The following is a 16,971-nucleotide window of genomic DNA, read 5'->3' on the forward strand; positions in this document are numbered from 1 at the left end:
CTAACCTATTTTGTTCTTTGAGGGTGCAACCCTCACTAAATGTTCCTGGTTTTCTGCAGGGGTCCCATAACAAATTCCTGCTTCTCCTTATCCCAAGGCCTTGTCTCCCATGCTGCTTGGGTTAAAACCCTAGCCCCTTGGGTTTAACCCAAACTTTTCCATTGCTGCAACTGCCTTTCCCTCTCCCTCATGAGTTCACATGCTTACCATTCTTTTCTTCAGATACCTCTTTATTTCTGCCAGCTGGGTGTTTTCCTCTCTTTATTGTGGGTCAGTTAAGAACTTAAAGATTTTGTTAAATATTTTATCCAGCATACCTAGGTGTTTGAAGGGTGGGAATTTTCAGCCTGTCATCATTTACCATCTTGCCCAGACCTAGGAATTTACTATAAGTTCATGGTAAAATAATCAAATAATACACAGGGACGTATTAGTCTCCTTCCCATCTTAGACCTGTGTACTTCTCAATTCACCTAACTAGATGTCATAATCTTTATCCTTCTCTGAGGTATCCTCCTAGAAGCATTTATGTATATTACAGTGTGCATATGTATATACCATACATAAAGATTTATTTATGCTGGTGAGAATATATTTTACCTTCTGCACTGCACTTAGCAATATATTTTGGAGTTCATCATACATTAATCCACTCAGCTCTGCCTCTTTTCTTGTCATGACTGCATTTATTCCATTAAGTGGATGTACTATAATTCATTTAACAATGTCCCCTATTAGATAATTTTTGTTACTTGGATCTTATAAACTATCCAATAAACATTCCAATACATATAAATTTGCTTGTGTATCATTTAACATAGTTTTCTTTGTTGACCTGTTTCTCTGTTTTTCTCTCTTCTCCCCAACCTAAGATGGTTAATTTTATGTATCAACTTGACTGGGCTAAGGTATACCCAGATGACTGGTAAAACATTATTTTGGGACGTATCTGTGTGTTTCCAGCAGAGATTAATGTTTGAATCAGCAGACTTCCCTGAGATTGCCCTCACCAATGCAGGTGAGCATCACCCATTACTCTCTCTCTACTTGAGCTGAGATATTCATATTCCCTTGGCTTCAGACATCACCATTCCTGGCTCTCAGGATTTCAGACTCAGACCAAGTCTTACACCATTGGCTTTCAGTTCTCAGACCTTTACTCCAGCCTGATTTATGCTATTGGTTCTCCAGGTTGCAAACTGTGTATCATGGGACTTCTTGGCTTCTATGACTACAAGAGCCAATTCTGTTAATAAATCTCAAATGTATGTGTATCCTATTGGTTCTGTTTCTCTGGAAAACCCTGGCTGACATATACACCCAGGCCTTGCAGTTAAGGACATTATCAATCATTGGTGATTCTGGCACCTTATGTGGGCCTGGTGCTGATTCAGCACTTAATTTAGATCTGTTTCGTGAATGACGGGGTACTTACCAAAAAGCCAAACCAGTGGTTGGACCAGTCCCAACCTCAGGCAGATGTATTTTGATTTCAGTAATAACAACAGCTATTGACTATTCAATAGCTCTGAAGCTATTTACTGAGCACCTCCTCTACTCTAGACATGAACTAATGCAATCTTGACAACAACTCTGTGAGGCCAGAGACATCATCTTACTTTACAGACCAGGGCACTGAGGCACATGTTATTTACATAACTAGCAAGAAGTAGAGGCCACATTTGGGTACAGTTGTGTCTGAAATCAGTGCCTGGCTTCTTGAATAGTGCCTCTTAATTAACATTTGTATTGTCACAAAGGAGGCAGGACTATCTTTCCCTTCCCTCCCTTCCCTCCCTTCTTGCCTTCCTTGCTTCCTTAAATGTCTACTGAGAGCTCACAGTGTTCCAGGCAGGGAGTGATAGTATGATTATTGGTGAAATAATTTCTGCTCTGATGGAACATGCAGTGGAAAGGCAGAGACAGATTAAGAAAAAAAAAAAGTGTGATGAGTGTCTGGAAGGGGAGATAATGGGGAGGCTTTAGAAGTACATAGCTTGGAGGCTCTTTTCAGGCATAGAGGGTCTCCAGCATCCGTGATAAATTGGATGACCCTTGAACCATGAGTGAACTGAGAGAAGATGGACCAGAGAGGTGAAGGAGAAGGGTCTGGCATGTTTCTTGTCTTCTTCCAGGGCTCTCTACAGTGTAATCTTGCTCTTGCAGCCACAGCCAGCTCTCAGGACCTCTGCATGCAAAAGCCAGAGAGCCTGTGTCCTGCTTCTGAAAGGTGGCCGAACCCCCCACCCTCACCCCCACCCCACCCCACCCCACCACCACCACCACCACCACCACCACCACCACCCATCAGCCCTTTCTAATTTTAAAGCAGTAGCTCCCCTGATTGAAATCTCAATTCGGGAACAGGCCTAGGATTGGCCTGTGGCTCGGGATTTTCACCAATAAGCAGAGTGGGAGGTGGAGAGGCGTCCCTTTAAGCAGCAGGGAGGCAGCCTTGGAGAGCTTGAAGCTTCTCTCCCCGGGACCTGAGCGATTATCCTGGACCCAGAGCTGCGCACGGAGCAGCTGCCACAGCCCCGGGAATGTCACCCCCCTTGCGCGGAGCCCCTGCAGGGCCCCTCTCTGGCTCCGGGCAGTTGGCGGCCGACGCCCCGCTGGGCTTCCTAGCCGCGGCCGCACCCCAGGTCCCCAGGTCTGCGGCCCCCTCCTCGCTCCCCCCCAGTCCCCCGCCGGCGGAGGCGCCGCAGCGGCGAGCAATGCGAGGCTGAGCCTGGTAAGTGGCCCTCCCTTGGCCGGGGCGCTCGGAGGGGCGCTGGGGCGCCTGTGCGCCTGGTTTGGCACGACCCTCCCAGGGAAGGGGGCTTGCGCTGGGGCACTAACCCCTGGCAGTGATGTGCCTTGCCACACAGAGACACGGAGGCCGTCGTGAGCTCTGGGGATGGGGGGACCTAGGGATCATTTTGCTCTGCCTGCCAGCTCTTGCGCAGCCACTTTATTAACCAATACTAATAACCAATAATGATATCAGGGGGTGGGGGTATCATCGTGACTGTATGAGGACGATGTGTGTGTGTGGGGGGGGGGGACGACATTTAAACTTCTCCGAACTTGCTGTTTAAACAGTCCTTATTCTCTTACAATTCATTTTCCTCAAATATTTGAAATGTATTTATTGCTCACGACCTACGTATTTATTTCCGTTGCACTACCAAAAAATATTTTCAGTGTATTCAGAAATATCGTAAAATAATGAAGGATAGCTCCCCACACTCCTTATTGCTTTCCTTTCTAGAACTTTTTAATATTCTTCCCTTTTCTCCTTTGGTAGATACCCGTAATTTAGCAATTCCGGATTTATGTCTTCTCTCTGAACTGGGAGTAGAGGTAGGGGAGAGATCTCATCTCTTGGCCGCCTTCTAGTTCACACAGAGGAGTCTATAGGAGGAGGAAAGGGGTTGTTTTTTTTTTTTTTTTGTGGAGTGGGTCGTTAATTGGAATCTTACTCTTCCAGCTTTTCAAATGCACCCTCAGCTTCTAGGAGTCAGGGCTTGAGGACTGGAATCATGCATATCTGGAGCGTCTAGGCAGCTGTATCTTAGGGAATTTTAAAACCAAAATAACCTATAGGGTTTGGAGCGGGGGTGGGGGGGTGGTAAGGTTTATTGAAAGAGACAATTTTAGCTTTCTTCTTCTCCCTCCCTATCTGTCTGTTCACTTGCATATAACCTAAGCAAGAAGTTGAAAGCCTAATGCAAAGGGTCAGGGATTTTTTTTTTTTTTTTTTAAGATGAGGCAGCTGGAAGAAATGCCTTCCAAAATTGGAGCAAAGTCTGATGCATGGATTGCCAAACTCCATTTCTGCCCATATTAAATTATTTCGACTGTTAGCAGACCTCATTTTGCTGGGCTGGCCTTTATTTTCAGTCGTTGAGGTGGTGTGAATCATTTGTATGCTTTGAGTTCCCTGACTTCTGCAAACAGATGTTTTTATCTGTGCAACTAGTTGAATAATTAGAGAGATGGACATGGGCCTCTACGCACAGAGCGGACAAACACTGCTTGGGGAGGATTTGGGCATTTCCTTTTCAAATCATCAATTGCCAAATCTTCCCAGCCGTTGGGCAATTCAGATAAAGGTGTCAAGTGAGCTGAGCAGTGAAGAATTTATATGTGCAGCTAATTCTGCTCGTCCTACAATAAAACATCTTCCCATGGGGCCAGAAAGTCGGGGGAAGGGAGGCTTATAAAAATGATCCTGTGTTCTTAGTCACTGACTACCCAGCTCTCCCTGGATTTCTGAGAACCTGCCAGGAGAAACTGTTGACTGAATGGAAGTTTCAAGAAATGCAGAACAGAAATCAGTACAAGCCCTCCTCGAGTGACTTTTATTTCTGTTTGGAGGAAAGGAACACTTTGTTAGAATAACAAATCGTGGCTGCTTTTCAAGAGCAGAAAATGGTTCTCGCTCCAAAGGCAGATTCGTTTTAAGAGTGTGAATCATTTGGTTTAGGTTTTTTCTTTTTTCTTAACCCCCCCCCCCCCCCCCGCCTTTTGCAGTGAAGGCTTGGAGATGATTAAACGTCCTGTCTGCAGGAAATTACCAGGAGATTTGAGTATTTTCCTGAATCAGCCTCAGATGGTACACAGCTTTGGGTGTAATACAAGAAAGCTCTGTTACCAGGCAATCTTTCTGCAGTGATAACCTCAACTCCCAGTCTTTCAAGCTTCTCCATCAACAAGCCTTTTATTTTTTATTTTTGGGGTTGTGCTTTCATTTAAGAAACTGAAATAACTCTCTCATTCCCTTCATGAGCTTTTTAAGATGGAACTTATTTTTGAGACAGTTTTATCGAGCACACTTCCCCACTGGCCTCCTCCCACTAGCCTCAGCAGGAAAAGCTCTTGGCTGCTTTTCCCCAGATTTCCTATAAGCCGGGATTGGTATCCTTAGGGACACAGATGTCTCAAGGAAGGAGATGCGCCAGGGTTGGAGCTAGTGCTCACCAATTTGGTAGTGACATTTATGTCTGTGTAGAGCTGTATGCAGAGAAGGCAAAGTCGTTCTGTGTTGAGTTTACCATAAAGTGCTTCGTGCATCAGCAGTGTGGAGAATGGGCAATTAAAAGACTGTAAGAGATAACCAAGGGACACAACGTGCTGCTTTGTCAAGTTGTGATAATAGAGATCTGCAGTTTTTAATAATTTGGAAAACCAAGTCTCAGAGATGCTGTGCTCCCCAGGCCATTTTTCTTAATCTTTCCTTAAAGGCACCCCCATCACATTAAGCACTTCCTAGCCACATCATCAAATAGGAGAGCTTTGGGTGAATATAAGCTCAGTGCACTATTCCAATGTCAATGAGAGGAAGCAGAGGGAGTAATTTTTTTTTTTTTTTTTTTTTTTTAGCTTCTGGAGCACAGAATGGTAATCCTGGTTGAATAAAATGAAACTTTATGAAAATTGTAGCAAGAGTTTAAATGCAATGTTGAAAAAAATGTTTCTCTGCTATTTTTTATTTTCTCAAAATCTAAATGGCAAGGGATTCTTTTTCAGGATACTTAGCATTTGATTACCATGCAGTTGTTTTGGTGACGTTCTTTTTCATATCCTGCTGCTCTGCGTGACAAGCAGGAGAAGATGCGGGTTTTTTTGCAGAGATGGTATCTGGACGTTTTCCAGAACAATGGAAGGTGTAGGGGCGGTGGAGGAAACAGACAGACACAGGTACTGTGGGACTCAGTGTCTGGGAAAACTCATGAATGATTTCACTGCAAATTTAGCCTACAGGCCTTTGAGAATTGCTTCATATTTGACTTTTACCAGGCAGCCTGTGTATAGAAATCATGGTACCCATCACAGGGGGCTCTCTCCTCACAAACCACCTTCCAGAAGATGCCAAACCACAGGGAGTGTGTACGTGACATTGCTTATCACATCTTTGAAAATTTGCTTCATGCCATTTTTTCTTAAACCGACCACCCAAACAAAAACTATGACTACTTGATTTGCTGGGAACATTTGCAGAAGGTTACTTTGCATTCACTTGGACTGCTATAATTATGCACTTTAATTTTTTCAGTCATCAGGGTTTTGTTCAGGCTTCTGAGGATGAGCAAATATCTGTTGAGTTGGATTTCAAACAATTCCTTTTTTTTTTAAAGATTGATTTATTTATTTTAGAGAGAATGTGGAGGGGGGGGCAGAGGAAGAGAGAGAATCTCAAGCAGACTTCTTGCTGAACATGGAGCTTTACTCAGAGCTGGATCCTGACCCTGAGATCATGACCTGAGTCAAAATCAAGAGTCAGATGCTTAACTGACCACCTCATCTATGCACCCCTCAAACAGTTCCATTTTTGAGCGGTTGGCTGTCTAGCCAGGAGTAAAGGTCTCATATATGCATACTGCAAGTGATCATAAACAGAATGACAACGATTAACTTACTTTTTGTCAAGCACAAACTAAATGTGTTCTCAACCTTTCTTAGACTTCATTATACATAAGAATATCCTTCTGAGAGTCTGTTTCAGTAAATCTGTGATGTGACCTGGAAATTTGCATTTTAAGAAGCATCTCAGGAGGGACCTTGGATTCTCTTTTGAAACACACTTTGCTTTTTTGTTCATTATCATTCAGAATCCCCGCAATAACCCCAGTAGATGCTATTGTCATCCCTATTTCACAGATAAGGAAGAGTAGGCTTAGAAAGGTTCAGCCACTCCCTGGGGTCACACAGCTACTAAGTGGCCACGCTGGGGACCTGAACCCGTAACTGTCCAACTCCAGTGTCCATATGCTCAAGCCCATGCCCTGTGTGATTAGGAGGTCTTATCTTTACCACTTGGACCTAGTGACCCTCCCTCACCAACTTTCTCTGCTAAAGTCCCCTTCTCTATGACACTGGCATCTGGGGGATGCTAGTCCCCAGGGACCCCTTTTATGTAGTCTGCCCCAGCAGAATTTAGGAAGGACTGAATAGGGGTGTAGGCATTCAGGTTAATACTTAAAGAGTATCCAGCTAATTTCCCCTGAGTTCTCTAACTGCTGAGCCAAGATAAGTCAAGATCCGATTAATTTATTTATGAGGTGCTTTTCAGTCCTCCAGCTTTTGGAATCTTTAAAGCAGCTCTGTCCCCTTCACTGGGCCCGTTCACAACTCCCAGGGCCACTTCCTGTCTTCTCTGCCTACACTTCCACAGATTCCTCCCGCATGAACCCTCATGGTTCCCGTGACCAAGGAGGTAGAAGCTCTTTCCTGATGCCCATAACCTGAGCCCACCTGGAGCCCTGCTTTTCTCTCAGTCTTCTATATAAACTGCCCCCAATCTGGGGAGGTTCCCGAAGAAAACAAACACAAAGGGAATATTGTGAAGAAGAGAAGCAGAGACGAGGAGTCTCATTTAGACCTCTCGCCTGATTCCCCCTTGGCCTGACCTGATTTCCCTTGCCTCTGGGCACACGGACTGGTGCTGATTTATCTTGCTTAATTGCTGCAAGATTGTGATATAGGACAAACCACTTAACCTCATGAGCTTTGCCTCCATTATCTGTACAATGGAATGTTCATGTCAACCCTGTCTCCTCTGGGTACAAGTGACATAACGACCGTGGAAGCACTTTGGGCTTTGTTCAAACACATTCTGAAGATGCGCTTCTGTTGCCTTCAAGCAAGTGGTAGTTCTCATTCTGCGTTCCAGGGAGCACCTGTTGGCAAGTTGCTCTTCCAGACAAGAAGGCAAAAAATGGTTCCATGTAGATTTGCAAAATGTGACATCCTGCATCTTTTTTTTTTTGAGGAATCACAATTTGTGCTAGTATATTAAAGTGCTGAAGGAGAGAAACCTGTTTGGCTCTGCATGTTCCTTGTTAAAGGGGATCCCAGAACCCCTTGGCAGTGTCATCCATGACTGTGCTGCACAACATAGCTGGGGGAGCTGCTGTGCTTCAAACTGGCAGCTACTGCTTACTAGTGGTGTGCCTTTAGACAAGTCACCCATATCTCTGAATCTCTGTTTCCTTCTCTCTGAAATGGGAATAATCATGATACCCACCCCACAGAATTTTAAATAAAGTTGTGTACTTTAGGAGACTGCCTTCCACCTGTCAGAAACATTCATCTGAGCCCTCTGGGAATGTCATTCCTTCTTTCTGGTTTGCTCGCTCTCTCTAAGCTTGTGAGAGCTTAGACACAAATGTGTCCCATTTGTCCTATTTTCCTTTCTTTATTCTCCTCCACTAGTTCTTTATAAGTTGAACTATTCTAGTCCTCTCTCTCTCTCTCTGTTCTTCCGTTGCTCATTTTTTGTTTGTTTGCTTGCTGACATCCATCTCTGGCTGCATGTTGTCACATGCTGATGACTCCCAGATTGACGTATTCGACCTGGACCCCTCTCCTGAGCTCCAGACTTGCGTACACACATCTCTTCTTAGTGTCTTTATTAGATATTAAACAGGCTCCTCACTTCGTCTGTCAAAGTACAACCCTAAATTTATTCCTCTACCCGAGTCTTTACCCGGTCAGCAAATGGACACCCCCACTCCTACCTCCCTGCCACCCAGTTGCTGAGCTACAAATTTTTGGCATCTTTCTCTTTTCCACACACTCCCTTGTCTGGTCTGGTGGGAATAAGTCCTTGCAGCTCTACCTCAAAAATATACTCCAAATGGGACATGGGGAAGGAAGAGGGAGGACTGCTTAGAGAGGGGCTTCAGGTAATTTCCTGGTGTTCTGCAGGTGCTTATATCTTGGTTAGTGTGTGTGAGTTTCACGGGTCTAGGCAGTTGTCAAAATGGATCAGACTCTCCATGTAAAATACACGTTTTGCTGTATGTAAATTATACCTCAATAAAAAATATGATCGAAAAGATATATATCCCAAATGGCACCACTGCTTCCTGTCTCCGCAGGCACGACTTTAGAATGCCACCATCCTGCCTCACTTTGATTTTCAGCCACCTTCCCAAATACCTAGTGTTTCTAAAGCTTAAATCTGATTCCCCCACTCCCTTAACAGCACCTTCTGATAGCTTCCTATTACAGTAAGGACAAACTCTATACATATTACCATGAGCTACGAGACCACGCACTCCTACTCTGACAACACCAGCACAAACCTTTCTATGTAAGGAGATCTTCCTCCCCAACCTCTGGTACCTGTACTCCAGTCATACCAACCCTTTAACACCCAAGCTCCTGCCTGCCTCTGGGCCTTTGTACCTGCTATTCCCTTTGCTCAGAATGTTCTAGGACTTTGTCGGGCTGGCAGCTTCTCATCACTGACCTTCTTAGCTTAAATGTCATTCTACCAGGAGGACTCCCTACCTGGCTTTGCCTCCCCCACCCCCAACATACATACACTACATTTTTCTTTGCCACATCACTTTATTAATTTTTGTTCAAAGCACTTCTGAAGATAGAAGTGCTTGTTTTTCGAGATAATGACTGTCTGCCTCTCCCTCCTGAAGTGCAAGGAGCATGTCATTCAGTTCCCATCTTCTGTGCACAGAACTGCCACCCAGCAGGGACCCACTAAGTTGAATGCCCGTCACCTACCTCAGTGTTTGATGCAGCAACTGCAAGAAAATTGTTGCTTAATAAACAGTTTTAAAGTTCTGTTTTATTGCTCTTCTCCTTTTCTCATCTCCCTCTTCCTTGGGGATGGGAAGACTAATGTGCTTTGTGACCCCACTAAATCCACATTTTTAATGTTTCTGACCCTCTGTTTGTTTTGTTTTGTTTAATTATAAAACAAGGTCAGTGATAGCTGCCCCTTGTAGGGGTCTATAAACTCTTTGGAGGAAGGTGTTATCACAGTAGGGGTGAGGCATTAGTGGTTTATCACCTTTTAAAAATTGTCCCCGCAGCTAATGGTTTTCTTTGAAGACCCTGAGCCTCTGAGCTCTCCTGCTGAGGAAATCTTACCAGATCAGCTGCTGCTCTGGGAACATTACTTGAGATGCAAAGATTTTTAAGATTCACTGAAACTCCCACACATGGCCTTGGAACTCAGAGAGCAGTAAACATGTACATATTTTAACCTGTTGGAGAAAATGTTACCCACAGAACAAAGGTGAACTGGATGTATAGTGCCCCAGACTTCCTCCCCTCCCTAGTCATAAAGGCTCTCACCCAACATCATTACTAGAATACCCATTTAAAAATCAGAGCAAAGGATTGTATATTCTAGAAATGAGTAAAACTCATCTAGTATTGGTGAGGAAGAGAATGATACTGACATATCTGAAAACCTACAGGCCAGGGTTTATTTAGACTGTTCATCCAGTCACTAGAACAGGAAAAATGCAGAGGGTTTATTTGCTTGGAGCTCTGGTTGGAAGCATTAAAGGGCCCTTTCAGAGCTCAGGGGGCAGTGCTGTGATTGATGAGCAGTGTCTGCTGTGGGCAAGGATTATCTTTGGTCTTGTCCATAAAGAATGAGATTGTTAGATTGGGAAGGGCCCAAGGAGATTGTCCAGTCCAACTCTTGACCTGGTAACTACTAAGCCGTGTTTTGGGGGCTTTAGAAAAATAATCATGAGCTTGGCAAAGTAATAACCCTTAACTTTTTAGGCCTTTGTTTCCCTCATGAGTCACATCAGTTCATTCAGCATGGCGCACTACAGCATTTCCTGGGGATGTTTGGGATCCTCCAGTTAAGTTTGGGGAAATTCTGCATTACTATATTCCTTCTGAAACACACATAAGGCAGAGTAAACATAGAAGTTCAACTATAAAGAAACCGATCTAACATCGTTTCCCAAATCTGTGTGATCCCAGGATACTTTTCAGGGACACCTGTTGCCATCTTGTTGAACACCCCCTTTGGATGATGCCATATGATGTTTAGGAAGTGGCGAGTGTATTAGTTTCCAAGAGCTGCTGTATTCCAAGTGTCATCAAGTTGGAACTGTTAAGCAACAGAAATGTATTCTTTCACAGTTTTGGAGGCCAGAGGCTTAAAAATGAAGGTGACACCAGGGCCACACTCCCTTCAGAAGCTCCTTCCTTGCCAGTTCACTGGAACTGGTGCCTGCTGGCAATCCTTGGTGTTTCTTGGTTCGTAGGTGTATCATTTCCAGTATCTGCCTCATCTTCACATGGCCTTCTTTCTCTCTGTGTGTTTCTTAAATCTCCCTTGGCCTTCCCTTATAAGTTCATTTACAATGACTTTTAGGCTCACCCAGATAATGCAGAATAATCTCATTTCAAAATCCATAATTTTAATTGTATCTGCAGAGACCCTTTTCTATATAAGAGAACATTCACAGATTCCAGGATTTAGGACATGGACACATCTTTAGAGGATCATTTTTCAACCTCACACAAGGACATCGACTCAAGAATCAGGAGACCTGGGTGAAGTCCTTGTTTTGCCAAGAGCTCCACCCACCACAGCTACACAGGGTAGCAGTTAGAAAGCTTAAATTAGGAGACAGGGCCCATTTCCTTACCCTCAAAACCTCAGTCCCCTCAACTATTAAATGGGATGTAATTGTACCTACTTCAAAGGATTATCATAATAGTTTTCGTAGTGTGCTTAGCACAGGTGAGTACTAAGTATTAGCCTGTTACTATAATTACGAGTTTTTACTGTTGCTGCTGCTCCTACCACTCTTACCATGTTCCTTCTCTTTGGACTTTATTGTTAAATGCAGTAATAAGGTCTGCTTCATCACACCAGATATCCAGGTCCTTTTAGAACTGGTGGATGGGGGATCCCTGGGTGGCGCAGCGGTTTGGCGCCTGCCTTTGGCTCAGGGCGCGATCCTGGAGACCCGGGATCGAATCCCACTCGGGCTCCCGGGGCATGGAGCCTGCTTCTCTCTCTGCCTGTGTCTCTGCCTCTCTCTCTTTCTCTCTCTGTGACTATCATAAATAAATAAAAATTTTTAAAAAAATTTAAAAATAAAGAACTAGTGGATGGTTCTGGATCTCTCAAAGGCCTTATTATATTTATAAAATCTTTTCATGGAAGTATACTATACATAAAGGAAAGTGAACATAAGTGATCAGCTCAGGGAGATTTTATAAACTGACCCCACCCGTGTCACTAGCACACAGATCAAGAATCAGACATCACCCGTGTTCCAGAGCCCTTTCTGTGTCCCCTTCTTTGGGCTTTTTACACTAACGATTATCCTTACTTCTAGCGTCATAGAGTCTTCCTGTTTTTAGAGCTTACATGAATAGAATCGCACAATAGGTACTCTTTTGTATTTGACTTTCACTCAATGTTTTGTTTGTGAGATTCAATCATTTTGGTGCATATAGTTACAGATCTTTAATTTTAATTGTTTAGTATTCCATTCTTTCATGAACCACAATGTATCCATTCAATTGTTGATGGGTGTTTGGTTAGTTTCTTGTTAGAGGCTATTACAAAGAGTACTGTTTTGATCATTCTAGTATGTATCTTGGGGAATATACAATGCTCAAACAAAATCCACAATATTTTAAGTCAAGAACTCTTTTTTTCCCATATAGCCCATTTCAGATGCTCTGCAACATGGAAAGCATCTCGTAACCAAGGGTCATGGCTACTTTGAAGGAATCATTCTCCTTCCCTCATCACCGCCTTCCTAAACTGTTGGCTAATGCTACATTTCCATAATGGTTGAAATCTATTTGAAGTACCACACTTTGCAGAATACTGTTCCCTTGGACTGCCTTCCAGTGGGCTGGGACCAGATGTGGTCATTCAAAGTAGTCAACACCCAGCCAGGGACACAGCTCCACCTCCTGGCACCCTACTCAGTGCCACTGCATTCATTTACTCATGTCCCCACTGCCAGTGGGAAGTCCACCCTTTCTTCCCTGACTGCCTTAAGGAGAGTTGAGATGGGCCACAGATGTCCCCTTCCTTCTTCATCTGCGGCCTCCCCTGAAGTAATCCTACACACTCATCTCATAATCCGAAGCCTCGCATTTGGAACAACCCAAACTGTCTTATAGATTAGAGCGTGTCCGACTGAAGGCTGGGGGCAGAAGGGTGGAGGGAGGAGTTGGCACAGACTGGTAGTGTGATGTGGGCATGAGCCAGAAACTTGGCACCATTGCTGACAAAGGTTGGGAGCTGCTGGTTTAACTCAGCCATATAATTTTCCTTTTGTTGGGGAAGGTTGGAACTCATACTTCAACTGTTCCTGGTATTACGTGCATGAGAGATTCATTCCTAGATCCCTGAATTGAGTTTGGTCATGGGTGAAGCATTACCACCATATGGTGAATGGTAGGATCCATTGGAGGCCTGGCCTGGGGTTCTATTCATTTGTGCCAGATTACGCATGTCAAATCTGGAATTCACTGGGGAAATAGAAGATGGTTATCAGGCCCAGTTACCAAAATATTTAGAGAGATCTAAATGAAATTAGGCTTGTCTTGTCCTTTTGTCTTATTCATTTTGTCCCTTTTTTTGATAGGTGGCCTTAAAATATATCTATGATGGCTGGAGTGGGGAGGGAAGCATGGGAAACAATACATTGTGTCTTTGTTATGCTCTTGTGTTTATTTGTATTCCCTGACGACCAAGAAGTGGCAGAGAAGTGGGGCTATTTAGGAAGGGTGAGGTTCACTCTCGGAGATTTCTTATCCGTTAAACTCAACAAAAAATTAAACCATACTTTCTAGAGGATTATAATCTCTCACAAAAATGAGCAAATAATTGAGCAACTTCTATGTCATCTTCCTTTGGAGATTTAATTATAATAATAGCTGTCATTTATTAAGCTTTTTTTATAAGACCAGCAGTGTCATGGGTCTCTGTCATGAGCCAACAGACTTTTTTTTTTTTTTGGTAAAGGGCTGGACAGTAAATATTTATATTTTGCAAGTAAAGAGGTAAAATTGTGGACAGTATGTAGGTACTTACATGATGATAGGACAGATTTCCACAAAATTTTTATTTAATTTACAATGTAAGGATAATAATTGGGCATAATGTTTTCACAATACAGGTCTGCTAATGAGAAGAATGGAATTATTTTTTGAGGAGGTGGAAATTCACATTACTGTTCCCTATCATGAAATTGATTGCAAATGTTTATCTCAGAAAAATCTCTTTTTACTCATGGGCCAGGTGGTGGGCTGGATTGGTTCTGTAGGCCACAGTTTAATTTACATTGTTGCTGAGCTTTACGTATCAGTAATGATTAAGTTGGGCTGCATAGGATAGGGAAAAACTCAATAGCGGCATAAATGTGTTATCATTTATTTCTCTCTCTTTCATCTAAAAGAAGTTTAGAGGTGACTGTGAGGGCTGACCTGGCAGCTTCACTATGTCATAGTGACCTAGGTTTATTTTTTCTGCCCTGCCAATCTCAGCATATGGCTTCTGTCCTCAAAATTAACCCCCCACCCCGTCCCAGCTACTTCTGTCATATTTGCATCTCAGGAAGCAAGAATAAAGGGGGGAAGAAATGCATAGCTTCTCTTTTTAAAGGAATCTTCTCTAAGTGCCCCCTAATCCTACCATGTCTCATTGACCATGGTCACATGGTCACACATCTCTGCAGAAAGGATTATCTACTCCTCTTGTTCATGTGTTTACAGAATGGTTGGAATCCTAACTCCTGAGGGGACAGGAGAGATGTTAGGATCAGGAACTAGAGTTCTCTGCCATGTGTACCAAGGGCAGGAGGAGAGCCTTGACAAGAGTGCCACCTTCCTCAAGGGCATGAGGTAGCAGACTGGGATTTGAACCAGGTCTTCCCAACTCCAGAGTCTTCTGTCCCTCTCCCCAAGTCTACCCTTAAGCATTGTGGGGAGGTCCACATGCATAACATTAGGAATGAGGTGATGAGTGATCTGTATCCTTGATCCTTCCAAAGATGTTCCCAAATACCTATAAGGAAGGATGATGACCATCATCCTTCAGTGGAGAGCCCAGTGAAGGCTGGACCAGGGCACATGGCTGGGCTCTTCTACTTCCCCCCCCCCAAAACATTAATGCAAATCTTAAGATCCTACCAAACCGTTTCTGCAGTCACACAGAAGTAAATACAGTGACCATCAAGCTCAGACATGCAGAGAGAAAGCTGATAAGCCTTATCATAAGCCCACTTACCTGCCAAACTTCATGGAAGCAAGGACATAGGAACAAGGACACAGTGACTGTGCACGTGGACTTCTAAAGTGACTCTACTCACTACTATGGTTTGGCATTTAGCCAACTAGGCTCAGTTGGGGAAAGGTCAGTATGAGACCTCAGATTCCTTCTGCTTGCTATGTATACAAGATACTTCTACATATTCCATGGATGTGGATGCAATCTGAAACCTCACGCCCATGTGTATGTCTGTCTGTGTGTGTGTGTGTATGTATGAGTAATGTATAAATATAGATATAGGTACAGATGTCCAGCTATTAGAACATTTGAGTACTTGCTAAGTACCAAATCATTTAATTCCCATAATCCCACAGTAGCCCTTTGGGGTATCATCATCCTCGCCATGTTAAAGACAAGTCAGTATCGTGCTAAAGGGGTAAGTAACTTGTCCAAGGCCACAGGGCTGGACATGGCAAACCCAGGCAGTTGGACTTCAGTCTTTACTTTCACCTCTACTACTTTTGACTGTTAATACTTAAGTTACCCTGTAAGCTAAAAGCTGCAATAGCATTTTCAACAAATCACATGAGATTACCACAGTGGGAATGATTAATTTTGACTTGGGGAGAGAAACAGGCAAAGCTTTCAAGAGGAGGGGACATGTGAGCTGGACTCAAACGTTTGAGTAGGGTCATGTGGGTGGAAAGCATGAAATCCACTGAAACAGATGATTATTGGTCAAAGAAGTTACACAATCCTCTATTATAATAACAAATAACTAGCTCTGACCAGTGAGGAGGTGAGAAGTGGATTCAGGGGCCCCATCTTTTGTTCACCTCCCTCTGAATACTCCCATCCCTATAAAAATAGCTGATCCGTATTCCTGAGGTGGCTTCTTTTCTCCAGCTCAGTCTTGTCTGCCACTTTGGGAACCAGGAGCAAAGCTTCTTGCCAGGAGACAATTTGCACCAAATTTCGATGGCCTGGTCTTGAATGGTTTGTTCCTCTTTCTACTGTCTTCAGGACTTTGGTTTGTCTAAACTGGGCTCTATGTGATAATGTAAAGGAATAAAGCTCATAAATAAAAGAGGAGGTGGAAGTAGGTTTTAGTAATGAGGCTCCTGCTTGATCGCATCAGCAAGCTAAGGAAAGAGCCATTAAATATTTATTGAATTGTTGCATTAACATTTTTACTGTGCCTGCTGTGGACACTAAAACTCTCTGGAGAGTCCAGTCATCTGCCACCAAACAGGGAAGGGAACTGTGGCTGAGCTGAAACCTACACCTCAATTATTACAGTCCTCCATCTATCCGAGGGGCCCACAGAGACTGCATTAATAATTGCCAGTTGCTCCAGGAGACTTTGTTGAAGTTTAAGACAGTGAGACAGTGCACAGGCGTTGATGGAGCATCAGCAGGCGCCCTACCTTGAAACGCCTCTCAGGAGATCAGCCAGCAGGTCCCATGTACATTCCAAGCTGCCCTTTGATTTTTTCCAAGGCCACTGTTTTTAAAGAGTTCTGTTTATGATTAGTTTAATTATGATAAACCATGGTTAAGATGTAGACCCTTGGCTCTTCTTCCTTGCCCCCACCCGCACCCCTTCTTCTTAGTTTAAAAGAATCTTTAAACGGAGCTGTGTTAGCCTGGGTGAGAGAGTGCAGATTGCTTCAGCAGACCCAGTGCTTGTCTTGTGGTCACCTTCCAAATAAGGCATGCTGTAGGTATTCCAGCCGCTGTAAGGTCTTGAGCTGGTCAAGGAGTCAATTATTATGCATTAAAAAGCAATTCATCATCTAGAGTAGTGAACTCTTATGTTATTTTTAGGCCAACCTTTTAATTTATTTGGCATGCAAGAACAGGGTTTCTCACGTGAACTTCTGGAGGGTTCATGGAACAATAACCAGGGTAGGGGGTGGAACGGCCAGCAGGAGTAGGTCTCTGGACAACTTCATGACAATCCCATA

At 43.6% G+C, this 16,971-nt stretch overlaps 1 protein-coding gene across 9 annotated transcripts in view; it reads left to right on the plus strand.

Annotated features, from left to right (window-relative positions):
- Positions 1 to 16,971, plus strand: part of PRICKLE2 (prickle planar cell polarity protein 2) — a 322,311-nt gene that overhangs the window by 162,842 nt on the left and 142,498 nt on the right. Inside the window, exon 1 of one of the 9 annotated variants that reach the window (XM_038565928.1) lies at positions 2,451 to 2,734. The exons of the other annotated variants lie outside the window; for them this stretch is intronic. The gene's annotated coding sequence lies outside the window, so the exon portion shown is untranslated. Of the gene's footprint in view, positions 1 to 2,450; positions 2,735 to 16,971 lie in introns of those variants that run through there. 9 annotated transcript variants of the gene reach the window in all.

Source organism: Canis lupus, chromosome 20 (genome assembly GCF_011100685.1).
Source record: "Canis lupus familiaris isolate Mischka breed German Shepherd chromosome 20, alternate assembly UU_Cfam_GSD_1.0, whole genome shotgun sequence".
Taxonomy (NCBI): Eukaryota; Metazoa; Chordata; class Mammalia; order Carnivora; family Canidae; genus Canis; species Canis lupus.